The sequence below is a fragment of the Schistocerca gregaria genome, chromosome 1 (assembly GCF_023897955.1).
Source record: "Schistocerca gregaria isolate iqSchGreg1 chromosome 1, iqSchGreg1.2, whole genome shotgun sequence".
NCBI lineage: Eukaryota > Metazoa > Arthropoda > Insecta > Orthoptera > Acrididae > Schistocerca > Schistocerca gregaria.
Genome location: NC_064920.1, coordinates 633,517,890 through 633,533,073, shown reverse-complemented (window position 1 = coordinate 633,533,073; position 15,184 = coordinate 633,517,890). Strand labels below are relative to the sequence as shown.

At 40.4% G+C, this 15,184-nt stretch overlaps 1 protein-coding gene across 4 annotated transcripts in view; it reads right to left on the bottom strand.

Moving 5' to 3' along the window:
- LOC126360045 (sodium/calcium exchanger 1) overlaps positions 1-15,184 on the bottom strand; it is a 1,532,158-nt gene that overhangs the window by 96,554 nt on the left and 1,420,420 nt on the right. The gene's annotated exons all lie outside the window — the stretch shown is intronic.

Below are 15,184 nucleotides of genomic sequence, written 5' to 3'. Positions count from 1 at the left end.
TTCTCCTGAATAATTTATCAATCATGAGTGATTCTCTTTGAGAAAAAAAATGATTCAATTGAGATAATTACAGTTTTGTTTGTTGTGGATGTGACAAGATATACTGTGAAATATTACTGAATGCCTTAACACAAGGTCCCAAACCCCACACATGATGGAAATACATTATATCTAATGCCAATAAACAGACTTAACCTGTTTCAGGATGACCATATCGAATCTATCAGTGATCATGAGGCAGATGTAGCAACGATGATGAACAAAGTACGAAGGGTAACTAGAACTAGTAGGAAGATTTACATGTTTTGTGAATCAGATAAAGAAGCGGTAGTGTTATGTCTCTATGGGGAAGTTGAAACTTTTAGTTCAGGATGGGAGCTTCTAGACATAACTATGGCTCAAGTAGAGATTAGATTAGATTAATACTTGTCCCATAGATCATGAATACGACACTTCATAATGATGTGCAACGTGTTTAAAAGAATTTCTGACCTGGTACTGTATAGATATACAACCAGTAGAACAGTTGTGATGGTTAGAAGTATCTGTGGTGAAGAAACTTCTAGAACAGGGAACACAGCATAATAGGTGCAAAATAATGCACAGACCTATTGATAGAGAAATGCCAAATGAAACACATTTGGCTGTCATGAGAGCAATGGATAAAGCCTTTAATGACTACTGATGCCCTAGCGGAACACTTTCGAAAGATCTTTCACGTAACTCAAAGAAACTCTGACCATATGCACAGGCTGTAAGTGGCTCCAACTTCACAGGAATCAAAACTGAGGGCAGCAAAGCAAAAGCAGAAATGCTTAAATTTGTTTTCAAATGTTCCTTTGCAAAGAAAAACTCAGGCGAATTTTCGCGGTTCAATTCATACCATTGAAAACATGAGAAACGACCGAAACCACTAAAATTGGACAAAGCTCCAGGATCTGATGGAATTCCTGTTAGATTTTATACTGAATTTTCGTCTGAGTTAGCCTCTGCCGAACAAAACACTTTGCCCAGTAATTTGGAGAAAAGTACAGGTCACGTCCATTTATGGGGAGGGTGGCAGAAACGGTTCACAAAACTGCCGTACAATGTCTTTGACATACATTTTTTTATAGAATCTTAGAACATATTCTGAGCTCAAATATGATGGATACCTCAAGCAGAATGACCTCCTCCATGCTAACCACCATGGATTCCGAAATCATCGATCATGATGATTTACTTAGTTTATATCTAAAAATTCAGCCAATGAGTAGAAGGAGTTGTCATCTAGAAATTCTTTTAATTTATTTTTAAATGTTAGTTGGCTATCTGTCAGGCTTTTGATGCTGTTTGGTAGGTGCCCAAAGACTTTTGTAGCAGCATAATTTACCCCTTTCTGTGCCAAAGTCAGATTTAACCCTGCAAAGTGAAGATCATCCTTTCTCCTGGTGTTATAGGTATGCACACTGCTATTACTTTTGAATTGGGTTGGATTATTATCAGCCGGCCGCAGTGGTCTCGCGGTTCTAGGCGCGCAGTCCGGAACCGTGCGGCTGCTACGGTCGCAGGTTCGAATCCTGCCTCGGGCATGGATGTGTGTGATGTCCTTAGGTTAGTTAGGTTTAAGTAGTTCTAAGTTCTAGGGGACTGATGACCACAGCAGTTGAGTCCCATAGTGCTCAGAGCCATTTGAACCATTTGATTATTATCAACAAATTTCATAAGGGAATATATATACTGTGAGGTTACTGTGAGGATCCCTAGATCCTTAAATAGATGTCTGCAGGATGACCGTGGGTGGGCTCCAGCAATTATTCTGATTACACGTTTTTGTGCAATGAATACTTTTCTACTCAACGATAAATTACCCCAGAATGTGATGCCATACGAAAGCAGTGAATGAAAGTAGGCATAGTAAGCTAATTTACTGAGATTCTTATCACCAAAATTTGCAATAACCCTAATAGCATACGTAGCTGAACTCAGACGTTTCAGCAGACCATCAATGTGGTGCTTCCAGTTTAACCTCTCATCAATGGACACACCTAAAAATTTTGAAAATTCTACCTTAGCTACAGACTTCTGTTCAAATTCTATATTTATTACTGGATTTGTGCCATTTACTGTACGGAACTGTATATACTGTGTTTTATCAAAATTTAAAGAGAGTCCGTTTGCTGAGAACCACTTAATAATTTTGTGAAAAACATCATTTACAATTACGTCACTTAGTTCTTGGTTTTTGGATGTTATTACTATACTTGTATCATCAGCAAAAAGAACTAACTTTGCATCTTCATCAATGTGGAATGGTAAGTCATTAATGTATATCAAGAACAGTAAAGGACCTAAGACCGAACCCTGTGGGACCCCGTGCTTGATAGCACCCCAGTTTGAGGAATCAGCTGTTGTTTTAACATTACACGAACCACTTATTTCAACTTTCTGCATTCTTCCAGTTAAGTATGAATTAAACCATTTGTGCACTGCCCCACTCAAACCATAATGATTTAGCTTATCTAAAAGAATTCCATGATTTACACAATCAAAGGCCTTTGAGAGATCACAAAAAATACCAATGGGTGATGTCCAGTTATTCAGAGCATTTAATATTTGATCAGTGAAAGCATATATAGCATTTTCTGTTGAAAATCCTTTCTGAAAACCAAACTGACATTTTGTTAGTACTTTATTTTTACAAATATGGGAGGCTACTCTTGAATACATTACTTTCTCAAAAATTTTTGATAGAGCTGTCAGAAGAGAGATTGGGCAGTAGTTGTTGACATCCGACGTATCCTCCTTTTTATGCAATGGTTTTACAATGGCATATTTCAGTCTATCAGGGAAAACACCCTGCTCCAAAGAGCTATTACATACGTGGCTGAGAATCCTACTTATCTGTGGGGAACAAGCTTTAAGTACTTTGCTGGAAATGCCATCAATTCCGTAAGGCAGTCGTCCGTAGGGCAGTGCTGTCATTCTAAAAATAAATTCAAGTGATGAATCTAGGAATATATTAACAAGCCCTTACGTATCGCTGCCATAGGGATCACAAAGACAAGACTAGAGTAACTACAGCACGCACAGAGACATTTAAGCAATCATTCTTCCCACGATCCACATGAAGGGACTTACCCTCTGCCATGATCTTCATACTCGTTTGCAGAGTATAGGTATAGACACAAATCGTGCATACAGGAATTCCTCGACAACAACCTGCTACCAGGTGTACCGGTATGAAATGAGCGTTTTTTTGTGAGAATGAAATACTAATTTTGAATTGAAAAGTAAAAACATTTTATTCAAAGTACTGACCATTGCTTTCTATACATTTTGATCACCTTTCTGGCAATTTGTGGACACCACCCCAATAGAAATGTTCGTCTTTTGAAGCAAACCAATCAGACACCCAATTTTCGACTTCTTCGTAGGAATCGAAGTGTTCCTCAGCCAATGCACGTCCCATTGATATAAACAAATGGTAGTCGGAAGGGCCAAATTTGGTGAATACGGCGGGTGGGGTAGCAGCTCCCAGCCAAGTGTTTTGATTGTATCCTGAACCAGTTTTGATTTGTATGCAGGTGCATTGTCGTGTAAAAAAATTACTCTGCCATGTCTTCTGGCCCATTCTGGTCTTTTTTCGATCAATGCATAGTTCAAATTGATCATTTGTTGTCTGTAACGATTAGTATTCACAGTTTCACCATGTTTTGAAAGCTCATGGTACACCACACCTTTCTGACCCCACCAAACACTGAGCATTGTCTTCTTGCCGAATCGATCTGGTTTTGTAGTCGATGTTGATGGTTGTCCCAGATTAATCCATGATTTTTCACGTTTAGGATTCGTAAAATAAACCCATTTTTCATCGCCAGCAACAATTCGATACAAAATTGATTTTCTTTTAATGTCTTTGAAGCAAAATTTGACAAATGGTTTTTCGGTTTTCCATCTGTCTTTCATTCAATTCATGTGGCACCCATTTTCCACACTTTTGGATCTTTCCCATAGCTTTCCAAGGTTAGATTAGATTACATTAATACTTGTTCCATAGATCATGAATACGAAACTTCGTAATGATATGGAATGTGTCAGGTTAATAACAGTGCCCAACAAGATATACATTACACAAAATATTGCATGACACTAATGTTTAAGTTTTTTTTTTTTTTTTTTTTTACTCAAAGTATAATCTTCATCCAATATTGCTTGCAATTCGGCGTCTTCGAACTTTTTTGGTGGTCTTGCACGATCTTCATTTCTTACATCAAAATCATTATTTCCGAACCGTTGAAACCATCTTTTGCATGATGACCACCTTATGCCTCGACAAGCATTCGACGTGAATCTGCAACAGTTTTTTTTCAAATGAAAACAAAAAATTAAGGCTTTCCGCAAATCATCACTTTCTGGTACAAAATTCGACGTTGTTAACACGATGAAATCATGATGTTGTTTTTCCATGACTTGATGTATACTAAACATCTTTGACAGATGTCATACCTACCAAACAAAAAAAAAAAAAAAAAAAAAAAAACTTATGGCTCGTTCACAACAAATGTTTCCTTTCGACACATTTGTATCTTAACGCTTATTTCATACCGGTACACCTGGTATAAGGAACTGCTCAACAGAAACACATAATGGATCCCAACCTATTGATCTTACGTAACATAACTGAATGTAAGTTTTATTGGTATAAATGCTAAAGTCTGGTACAGAATAAATATAAGACCTAAGTACATTACACATGTGATATAAATATGTAATCATTTTATAGATGCATAGACGTGCACCTCTTCTTATAAAAGCCTAACCAGCCGTTGTGACCGAGCAGTTCTAGGCTCTTCAGTCTGGAACCGCGCGACCACTACGGTCGCAGGTTCGAATCCTGCTTCGGGCATGGAAGTGTGTGATGTCCTTAGGTTAGTTAGGTTTAAGTAGTTCTAAGTTTTAGGGGACTGATGACCACAGATGTTAAGTCCCATAGTGCTCAAAGCCATTTGAACCATTTTTATAAATGCCTAGGGTAGACCGGGTCAATGCCGAAACATTGCATTTTTAATTTTTAAATTTTCACTGATTTTGTTACGTTTTTTATTGAGGTACCTAAAGTTTAGTTGGGGATTTCTGCTTTCATTAAAAATATAGTTTTGTTAAACTAATTACATTTATAAAGTGAAAAACGTGTATATAGCAATGTCTACTGGATGTCGGTATTTCGGTCGCCGAGGCAATTTCGATACCACTTTGGGGTAATGCCGACTTTAGTGAGAAATAATAACATAAATGTATATCAATAAAAAGTATATTGTTACAAAGTTATGTATGATACTTATAATAGTACGTCATGACTAAAGATAAAGAAATATAACAAATAAGTCTAAAAAGAAAACAAATCATTTTAAGCAGTAGAGAAAAAGTCACAAATGTAGTTTTCAGGAGAACCATAGCCGCTACAGTTTGCGTGTGTCCACTTCCCACAAAATACACACCGATACCACAGTTCAGTTTTAATGCCATATTCCCCACAGACCAAACACATTTCACTGTCTTTGGAAAATATGTCTATTCCGTCGTCCATTTCACTGTCGCTTCATAACTTCTTCTTCAGAAGACGTTTCCTCAAAAGAAATCTGTCTGCTGCACCTTTCCTTCTTTTTTTGCCTTTGTATGTGCCCTTGCATTTGGTAGTGCTTGATTTTATTTTGGGTTTACCCTCGACTTGACCTGACTTCTTCAAAAGCTTAAGTTTAAGTTTTGGAACAATCTCTGTGTCATCAATTACCTTTTCTAATCTACGCATAGCTTTCATATTTTTAATGACTCTTATCTTCTGTGCTTCCTCCAATGCATAATAATGGAACGTTGCTTCCTGTCACCTTTTTGTTTGACACCATCGTGAGGTTGTTGTTGCTGTTGTTCCATAGGGGATACAGCTTCTAAGGCTTCTCTGAAGTGAGTTGTATCCTGATAGGTTTTTGAAGAAGGTGTTGTTCCAGGATCCGACCTTGAGGAGCAAGCTACTGGATTAGCGTAAGGTACAGTCAAATTCAAGTTAATGGTTTTACAGGAAAGCTGTGAATTTTCAGCCCTTGACTAATTTGTGTTTGCAGGCTCCACAGTGACTGCATTATTCCCATTGTGAACACCATTGCCATTCGTTGGTTCGTCAACATTCTCTGGGTCAATGATGACCGGAGTTTGGATTCTGTTCTCAGAGATAAAATCCAAATCACTGAACTTATCTGTTTTGTACAGGAAGATCCCTGCTGCACCAAATCCTGTTACGCCCTTCTCCATGGTTGCGACGTTCATGTAAGCTTCATTGAAGATCGAGGCAATATCATAAACTGATATCTTTTCGAAACGATTAGACCTTAAGAACCTGTCACACTGAATGTTGAATGCCTTCTTGAGAGGACCGTAAGAAGCCAAATCTAAAGGCTGCAATTTGTGTGATGTATGTGGTGGTATAGAAACCTCATGAATATAATTAGCTCTACAAAACTCATAGCTATCTAGAGAGATGTGAATTCCGTGGTTGTCCGTAATTAATAACACGGGATCTTCCTTGGTTGATTTGGCGTTCTCTTTGAAGTGCTTAAGCCAATCATTGAAAAGATCTTCGTTTGACAATCTGTTATGTGAACATCTATATACAGCCCCAGCTGGCCGTCCTTTTTCCACCTGAGGAGACATCCATTTCTGGGGATGGATGGACATGGGTGGGATGTAAAACCCAGAAGCACTTACAGCGCAGACCACCGTAATATTCCCCTCTCGTCCCTAACTTGTCGCAGAGCCTACCTGATGTTGGCATTTAGGGGCTAAAACCTTTCCTGGCTTTTGAACTGTTGATACCCCAGTTTCATCCATATTGACTACTCTTGTGGCCTTAAATTGATGTTTTTGATATACTTTATCCAAGTTTGAAAATAATAAATCAACTTCAGATTTATTAACAGGCAGAATTCGGTTAAGGCTTGTTGCAGAAGGCTGCCTTTGGTTGGCTTCCTTTTCCGGAAACCGGCCGCCCAGTCCTTATCTGCCATTTTTGTTCCTTTGTTAAAGCTGTGCTTAATATTTAAGTTTTCTGCAAGGTCTGTTAATGTGATACCATAGAACTGGTTTGAAAATTGCTTTATATGATCAGGTAGCATAGCTTCCTGTTTGGGTGTAAAATAGGCTTTTCTTCCCAACGCTGGTTTGGCTGCTGATTTTGCTTTTAAGCGATCATGTAGCGTATTTCTGGGAATTTCTAATTCCGCGGCGACGCTCTTTACTGATCCACCACTTTCAACTAGCTCAACTGCCCATTTAAGAGTTTTTTCATCCCGTTTACCCCTCTCAGTCGTCCGTTTTCTTGATCTCACCATCTGGAATACAATAACAACAAACTTTTAGGCATTAACAATCCCCCATAGGCCTATAAAATATTAGGACAGATGGGGAAATACCGACACCCTGTCGATATTGCCCCGTAGTGGCATGTTGGCATTACCCCAGAGAGACAAGATGGCTGATACCTAACCTTACAGACTACTACACACTTTGAAATGTTAGAACTACTATATTGCCCCAGTCTACCCTAATTTGTATCAAACGACCTATCCTATATCATGATGTGCATTTCTGTACAATGTATGATTCAAAGGAGCAAAACAAATACATAAATAAAAATCAATAAAGGTGTGTATACACAGGTCAGATGATGAATGACCAGCTCGCACCTGAATCAATTGAGGCTTGGAATATGTAATTATTTACTTCAAAGCTTAGCTTTTTGCCATTATTGCAACTATCTATTTTGTCAACAAAGAAAGAGTGTTAAACTGTGTGGTTCATGAACCTGCACATCCTCGGCACATCAGAACTCCAACTCCCTACCACTGTGATAGTCCCTAATAACAATGAGCATGTCAAGTAAATAACACTGAAAAACTTCTGCAGATACATCACTTTCTCATGCATAACAGTGAGTAAGGGCCATGGATTCATAAACATAATACTCTTAAGCCAGGTTCATACATGCAGCAAGTGTCGTCACAGCTAGTGGTATATTGCAGCTAACTCCCAGACTTCAGTGGCACAACGAGACGCAACTTTTGTCATGGCACATGAAATTGAAATCGATTGTACTTTGTTACGCCACTTTCATTCCACTACTGCTGCCTGGTGGCTGTATTCTGAAACACGAGCATTCTGGGACAGTTATCGTGCAGTGATCGCTGCTGTACTCCATTCGATTTCAGTAGCGTATGTTTTCAATTTTATTATTGAAAAAGTCAAAACAGTCGTCAGCAGGTACACTTTCGCAGCTTCTGGAACAAGAACAATCTATGTTTAATTTTCGGTGGGAAAGTAATGTGTATATTCGCAAACCAATGATGTATCCCACAATCCTCAAAGGTTTCTGGATGAATAAATAAATAAACTTAATACGTAACGAAAAAAACGAGGCGTATACACTAGTGATTTGTGAGGTCGAGCACTGAATAAATTTGTGATTGTGTGCGGGAAATAGTCCTGAGTTTGATAAGGCAGCTATTAAACTAAAAAACGAACACAATAAGATTCAAAATCTTGAAAAAGAGGCGTCTCTGCAGATGATATTTACATGGGAGCTGTTGGTTCGTTTGCTATAGCAGACATCATTTTCGTATTCGAGTGTTATTTCTGATACGTTTTTGGTCGCGGATATAGCCCTGTGCGGCATTTATTTCCATGTCCAACATCTGGGTTTCATCTTCCTTGTGTGTAACTCTTGTTACCGTTCTAATGCTATAACCTACACGATATCATTGACACCCGCCCATATGATTTCAGTTGAGGCCATGTTGAAAGCTGTGCAGATACGTAGAATTTGTGGCGACCCGATAGAACGTTAGGTCTCGGTGCGTCTACAGCTGTAGCATCACATTAGTTACATGTATGAACCCAGCTTTATGTGAGATTATTCACTGAGCTGACAAAAGTCATAGGATATCTCCTAATATCGTTTCGGACCTCCTTTTGCCCAATGTAATGCAGAATTTCGTCGTGGCTTGGACGCAACAAGTCGTTGGAAGTCCCCTGCAGAAATATTGAGCTATGCTGCCTCTATAGCTGTCTACAATTGCGAAAGTATTGCTGGTGCAGGATTTTGTACATGAACTTACCTATCAATTATGTCCGATGGGTCTCCTGTCGGGCAACCTGAGTAGCAAACTCTACCGCCAGCTATTACCAACTGAAATCGGATTCATCTGCTTGAATTGTCCAGAATGTTCGTCAAACCAGTCGAAAACAATTCCTGCCCAGTGACTTCGTTGTTTGGGAACAAGTCCATGAATGCAAATGATCTCCAGGTAGCTGAACATAATTACTTCCTCTCAGTGAGCGGTTTAGTTTGACCAAAGGACCCTGTCCATTCCATGTAAACACATCCCACGCCATTATGGAGCAGCCAACACCAGCTTGTACAGTACCTTGTTGACAACTTGGTATCGTGGCTGCAAGGGGTCTGCACCACACTCGAACTGTACCGCCAGCTATTACCAACTGAAATCGGATTCATCTGATTAGTCCACAGTTTTTCCAGTCGTCTAGGTTCAACCGATGTAGTCACGAGCCCGGGAGAGGTGGTGCAGGCGATATCATGCTGTTCACAAAGACATTCGCGTCGGTTGTCTGTTGCCGTAGCTCATTAATGCAAAACTTCGTCGCACTGTCCCAACGGATACGTTCAAAAATGGCTCTAAGCAATATGGGACTTAAGATCTGAGGTCATCAGTCCTCTAGACTTAGAACTACTTAAACCGAATAACCTAAGCACATCACACACATCCATGGTTCAAATGGCTCTGAGCACTATAAGACTTAACATCTGAGGTCATCAGTCCCCTAGAACTTAGAACTACTTAAACCTAACTAACCTAAGGACATCACACACATCCATGCCCGAGGCAGGATTCGAACCTGCGACCGTAGCGGTCGCGCGGTTCCAGACTGAAGCGCCTAGAACCGCTCGCCCACATCGGTCCGTTCGGATACGTTCGCTGTACGTCCCACATTGGTATCTACTGTTATTTCATGTAGTGTTGCTGGTCTGTTAGCACTGAGATCTCTACGCAGACTTATGTATGAGGCGGAACTATGGGCCTCATGGAAAAATGGTGACCCGGCTGAGTCACGCAGTTTGAGTCTTAGTGTTATCACGAGGTGTGGCCATTAATTGCACGCGTTGATCACGTAGGTTGACGTGAGGATCAATGTACTTGATGGGATGTAGTTGGAAATCTCAGATGATTAGAAAGTTGGTAGACAGGAATACAATTAAATACTTAGCTTTAATTCAGCATCAGTGGTGAACATCGATCTTGACTTTGTCCAATAATATTTACAAGTGCAGTTATAGACTGAGCTGCAAATACTTTTTTACAATTATAATTGCTTCACACATATAGATCAATTGTCATTGCATAAACTGTATGTGGCGCCTGGCTATGTCGTGGCTACTGACTTAGTTGAAGGCTATCCTGACTAGCGTCTTTGCAAATGATATCTCTGAAGTCGGCTGTAGAACTGGCCAGTGCGCCATCTTGTCTCGTAAGACCAGCCGAGTGGCGGCGCTCGGTCTGCTAGCGTCGACAGTGGCGACTCGCGGGTCCGATGTGTACTGATGGACCGCGGCCGATCTGAAGCATACAACCTGGCAAGTGTGGTGCCTTGCGGTGACACCACACAGGCACCGCTGCTCTCGGTCGTTAAGTGAAGGCCGTCGGGCGCTGCGTTGTCCGTGATGAGAAGTAATGCCTGGAATTTGGTACTCTCAGCTCACTCTTGACGCTGTGGATCTCGGAATATTGAAAGGAAAAGAATGTTCCATGCGCCTAGCTCCAACTACCATTCCGCGTTCAGAATCTGTTAATTCCTGTCGTGTGGCCATAATCACGCCGGAAACTTTTTCACATTAATCACTTAAATACAAATGATAGTTATGCCAGTGCACTGCCCTTTTATACCCTGTGTACGCGATACTACCATCAGCTGTATTAAGTGTGTATCGCTATCCCATGACTTTGTCCCCTCAGTGTAAATTTTTAAACATAATTTTATTTTTTAGTCTTTTACATGGAGTGTAACTGGCTATCGATGGTAGATGAATTACAGCAAATCATGTAACATCTAACTTCTGAAAGTATAGGTGAAGTACGTAGCTAACCAACAACAATGGGCTATAGAGAAGTGGTGTTAGAGTTGCGTGCATTCATAGTACTACATTGTGAGTCATGGTGCTGTGTACTCATGGAAAAAGGCTGGGCCAGAATACAGGCCTGATTATTCAGTTGATTTACCAATAATAAGAGAATACGATGGGAAATGAGTCACACTTCCGTGTTGGGAACAGACATGTGATCTAGAATTTAGTATTAACAGTTTTAGTTAGTCACAAAACGGACAGCTGTTTGGCTCTCTAGTTTGGCTGTCCTATAAGCTGGATACCCAGCGGCAGAATATTCTGCCGAACAAAGCACGTCATTTAAGTCACAGCGAGTCCGTGGTCAGGAGTGGACAATCGGGCGAATTCGTGTCAATTCGGGCACCGTCGTTCATGAGTGAAGAGAATGATTGATTGACTAACTTGACTATTTGATTTTTTGCGAACTGCGATCACTTTCACTAGTTGTTATTTGGGGTTACGGCTGAAAATAGTTTGTTATTTGTAAGATACTGTGCGAAAAAGTTCATTTGGAAATTTTTGCTACAACAGGAACAATAATAAGTTTCTGTTTGTTTGATGTGTTGAGTTCAGATTTCTGATGAGGGAGAAGAAAAAAAGGCAGATATGTAGTAAAGCCTTAGTTTTCTTTTATTCTTTGAATTGTTTTATTACACTGATGAGCAAACTGTTTGTCAAAGGATATGGTGATTAACATTATTAAAGTGGGATACTCGGCTTAAATGAACGTGTGCAGATGTTTCTGTGATAAGTAGCTAGAGAGAATCAGTTTAAACTAATGGAGGGTACCTGGCCTATTTTTACTACTATGATATTCGTAGGTACGGTGATTAAAATTATTTAAGTGGGGTAGTCAACTCAATTGAACTTGTGCGGATGTTTTTGTGAAAAGTAGTTGTAAGAAAACCTTTTAAACTAATTGAGGGTACCTAGCCTATTTTTACTTCAAGGCTTTTTTTGTGTAACAGGTACTTCAGCTTCCGTATGAAAAAAAAATCATTTGGAAACGAAACATTCAGATAAATTTCAAGCAATTATTAAAGGTACAGCCGCTGCCGTGCCTACGCCGTTCAAAAATGGTTCAAATGGCTCTGAGCACTATGGGACTCAACATCTGTGGTCATCAGTCCCCTAGAACTTAGAACTACTTAAACCTAACTAACCTAAGGACATCACACACATCCATGCCCGAGGCAGGATTCGAACCTGCGTCCGTAGTGGTCGCACGGTTCCAGACTGAAGCGCCTAGAAGCGCTCGGCCACTGCGGTCGGCTAAATAACTCTGAGCACTATGGGACTTAACATCTATGGCCATCAGTCCCCTAGAACTTAAAACTACTTAAACCTAACTAACCTAAGGACAGCACACAACACCCAGCCATCACGAGGCAGAGAAAATCCCTGACCCCGTCGGGAATCGAACCCGGGAACCCGGGCGTGGGAAGCGAGAACGCTACCGCACGACCACGCCGTCTTTAGTCATCACCTATACAAGTACTTCATCAACATCGATAGAAAAGCAATGACAGAATCTTTTGGAAGGAAACTGCTTTGGGATGTGAACCTAACAAAATAAAAAAAAATCATTATTTGGTAGCAAAAATGATTACACTAGACAACGAGGCATTATCTACAGCAGAAAGGATTGGATTTACAAGACTTTGAGAACAAGCTTTACTCCGCTATAAAATACCATGCAGTACATACTTTTCTCAAAAATAGTTCGTGACAGACAGAATTTATGTAAAATCAAAAGAAATATTACAGGTGCTTCCGTCTTTTCAGTAATTTAGGATGCATGGACATGTTTGCATAACAAAGTTCATAGTTAATCGGTTCTCACCTGAATTTTAGCTGGAACACGGAGTTCTTGCTATGAAGCCTTTTATTCAGCAGTGGGGGCTTGAATACTATCGCAGTTGTACTGAACAAAGCAAAATACATTTACTCATTCATTACAGTGGCATCAGCATGGTGAAAAGTGACCGAGTGACTGAATGTGATTCTGCTAGATGTTTTACCTCTTCAGTTTAGAGGGTTTAACTGAGTCATTGAAGATATAGCAGGAATGATCGCTACTGGCGGACGTCTCGTAACTCCAGGAAAGCTGTTGGCGATTCAAAACGGGAGCATCGGTTGGTGCAAGATATCAGCACAATGTGGATTGTCTGCCTTTTCTGTGGTAGGGTACCTGTTGAAACAGACGAGCTATGTAGCTGTATTGAGCTGATCACGATATCCTTACTATAAGGGGCAGTCAAATGAAGAAGAGACCGTTGGAAAACATAAGTAAACTTTATTATTTCATAAGTAATCGCCATAAGTTAATACATTAATCTCACTGTGAGACAATATGGTCAATGCCTTCCTGGAAAAATATTTGCGGTTGTCTATGGAACCATGATTGTATCAGGTAACTATTCGTCCAAAGCAAATCGATGGGCGGTCTTCAGGACTCAAAACATTTGCGGTTGTCTATGGAACCATGATTGTATCAGGTAACTATTCGTCCAAAGCAAATCGATGGGCGGTCTTCAGGACTCAAAACATGCAAATCGCAAGGGGATGATCGTAACTATCTTGAGAATGTCATAGGGTTTCCTAACGACATATCTGCAACGCACTCGAAGCAACCTTGGCGACACGTGGACTTGATGTCGTCCCCGACGAAGATTACAGCTTCCAGCAGGCTAACTGTTTGTATCACAAGGCGAGAATCACGCTATAGTGGTTTCAGTAACATTGCAGAGAATGTTTTGGCCACAAATTCCGCTTGGTATGGACCCGAAGGAATGTATCTGGGAAGCTACCAGGATCCAGCTCTGATTAAACAAACCACCGGCCCGTAATTTAAATATGTGGGGAAACTGCCGAGAACTTGTTTAATCAATACCACGCTGGATCGATGGTGTACTGCGTTCCAAAGGTGGACCGGCACGCTGTTAAGCAGCAGGTCATATTTTGACTCATCAGTTAATGACTACTGCTACTGCGATTATTGAACATTTAAATCTAGTACTTTCTATGAATGGCAGGAATGTAGCTGCTGTTCCTGTATTACTTTCGACGTGCAGCCATACATACCTCGGCGTCATGAATGACCGCGTCGGAGTACATATCTTGTAATCTGCAATTTATTAATGAAGACTCCTGTCCTCACCGCTCATTATGTGCGTGTACATTTTATTCGGTTTTGCCAGCCACATGACATTGCCAACCTTGTACGTAACTAACGAGTTTATTTTTAGACTCGAGTATTTTGGTGACAAAGTTATCCAAAAACTACGTTTGGCTTCGTAATTTTTGTCTCTGACCTCCTTGGATATCAAATAGGCATATTTGCACTTTTTCAACATTCCTAGAAATTTGTTTCCTTACCATCAAATCCCTCTGTACAATTCACTTCAGCTACTTGTATACTGCGTGGTGCTGTACTTTTCATAAACGTTAGTGTGTTATGGAAAATAGTTTGCATCACATACATGGGGTTTTAAATCTTTTCGCCGGCCGGAGTGGCCGTGCGGTTCTAGGCGCTACAGTCTGGAACCGAGCGACCGCTACGGTCGCAGGTTCGAATCCTGCTGCGGGCATGAATGTGTGTGATGTCCTTAGGTTAGTTAGGTTTAATTAGTTCTAAGTCCTAGGCGACTGATGACCTCAGAAGTTAAGTCGCATAATGCTCAGAGCCATTTGAACCATTTAAACCTTTTCGTCAAATTGAAACACGTGATGGAGGGTCCAGAACTGATTATGTTGAGACAGGGAATCAATGGTGGAAAATGCATATTTATTGTGTTTTGGACATGCATAGTAAACACAGCATAACAACAACGTACGGTTGAAAGTGACGACCGCCAGCCTCAATGCATGTGCGGCAACGGCGCACGCAGTCCTACCGCAAACAATGAAAGATGCCTGATGATTGTTACACCAGGAGACAGGCATCAACGTTGCAAACCGATCTCCATCCATTTC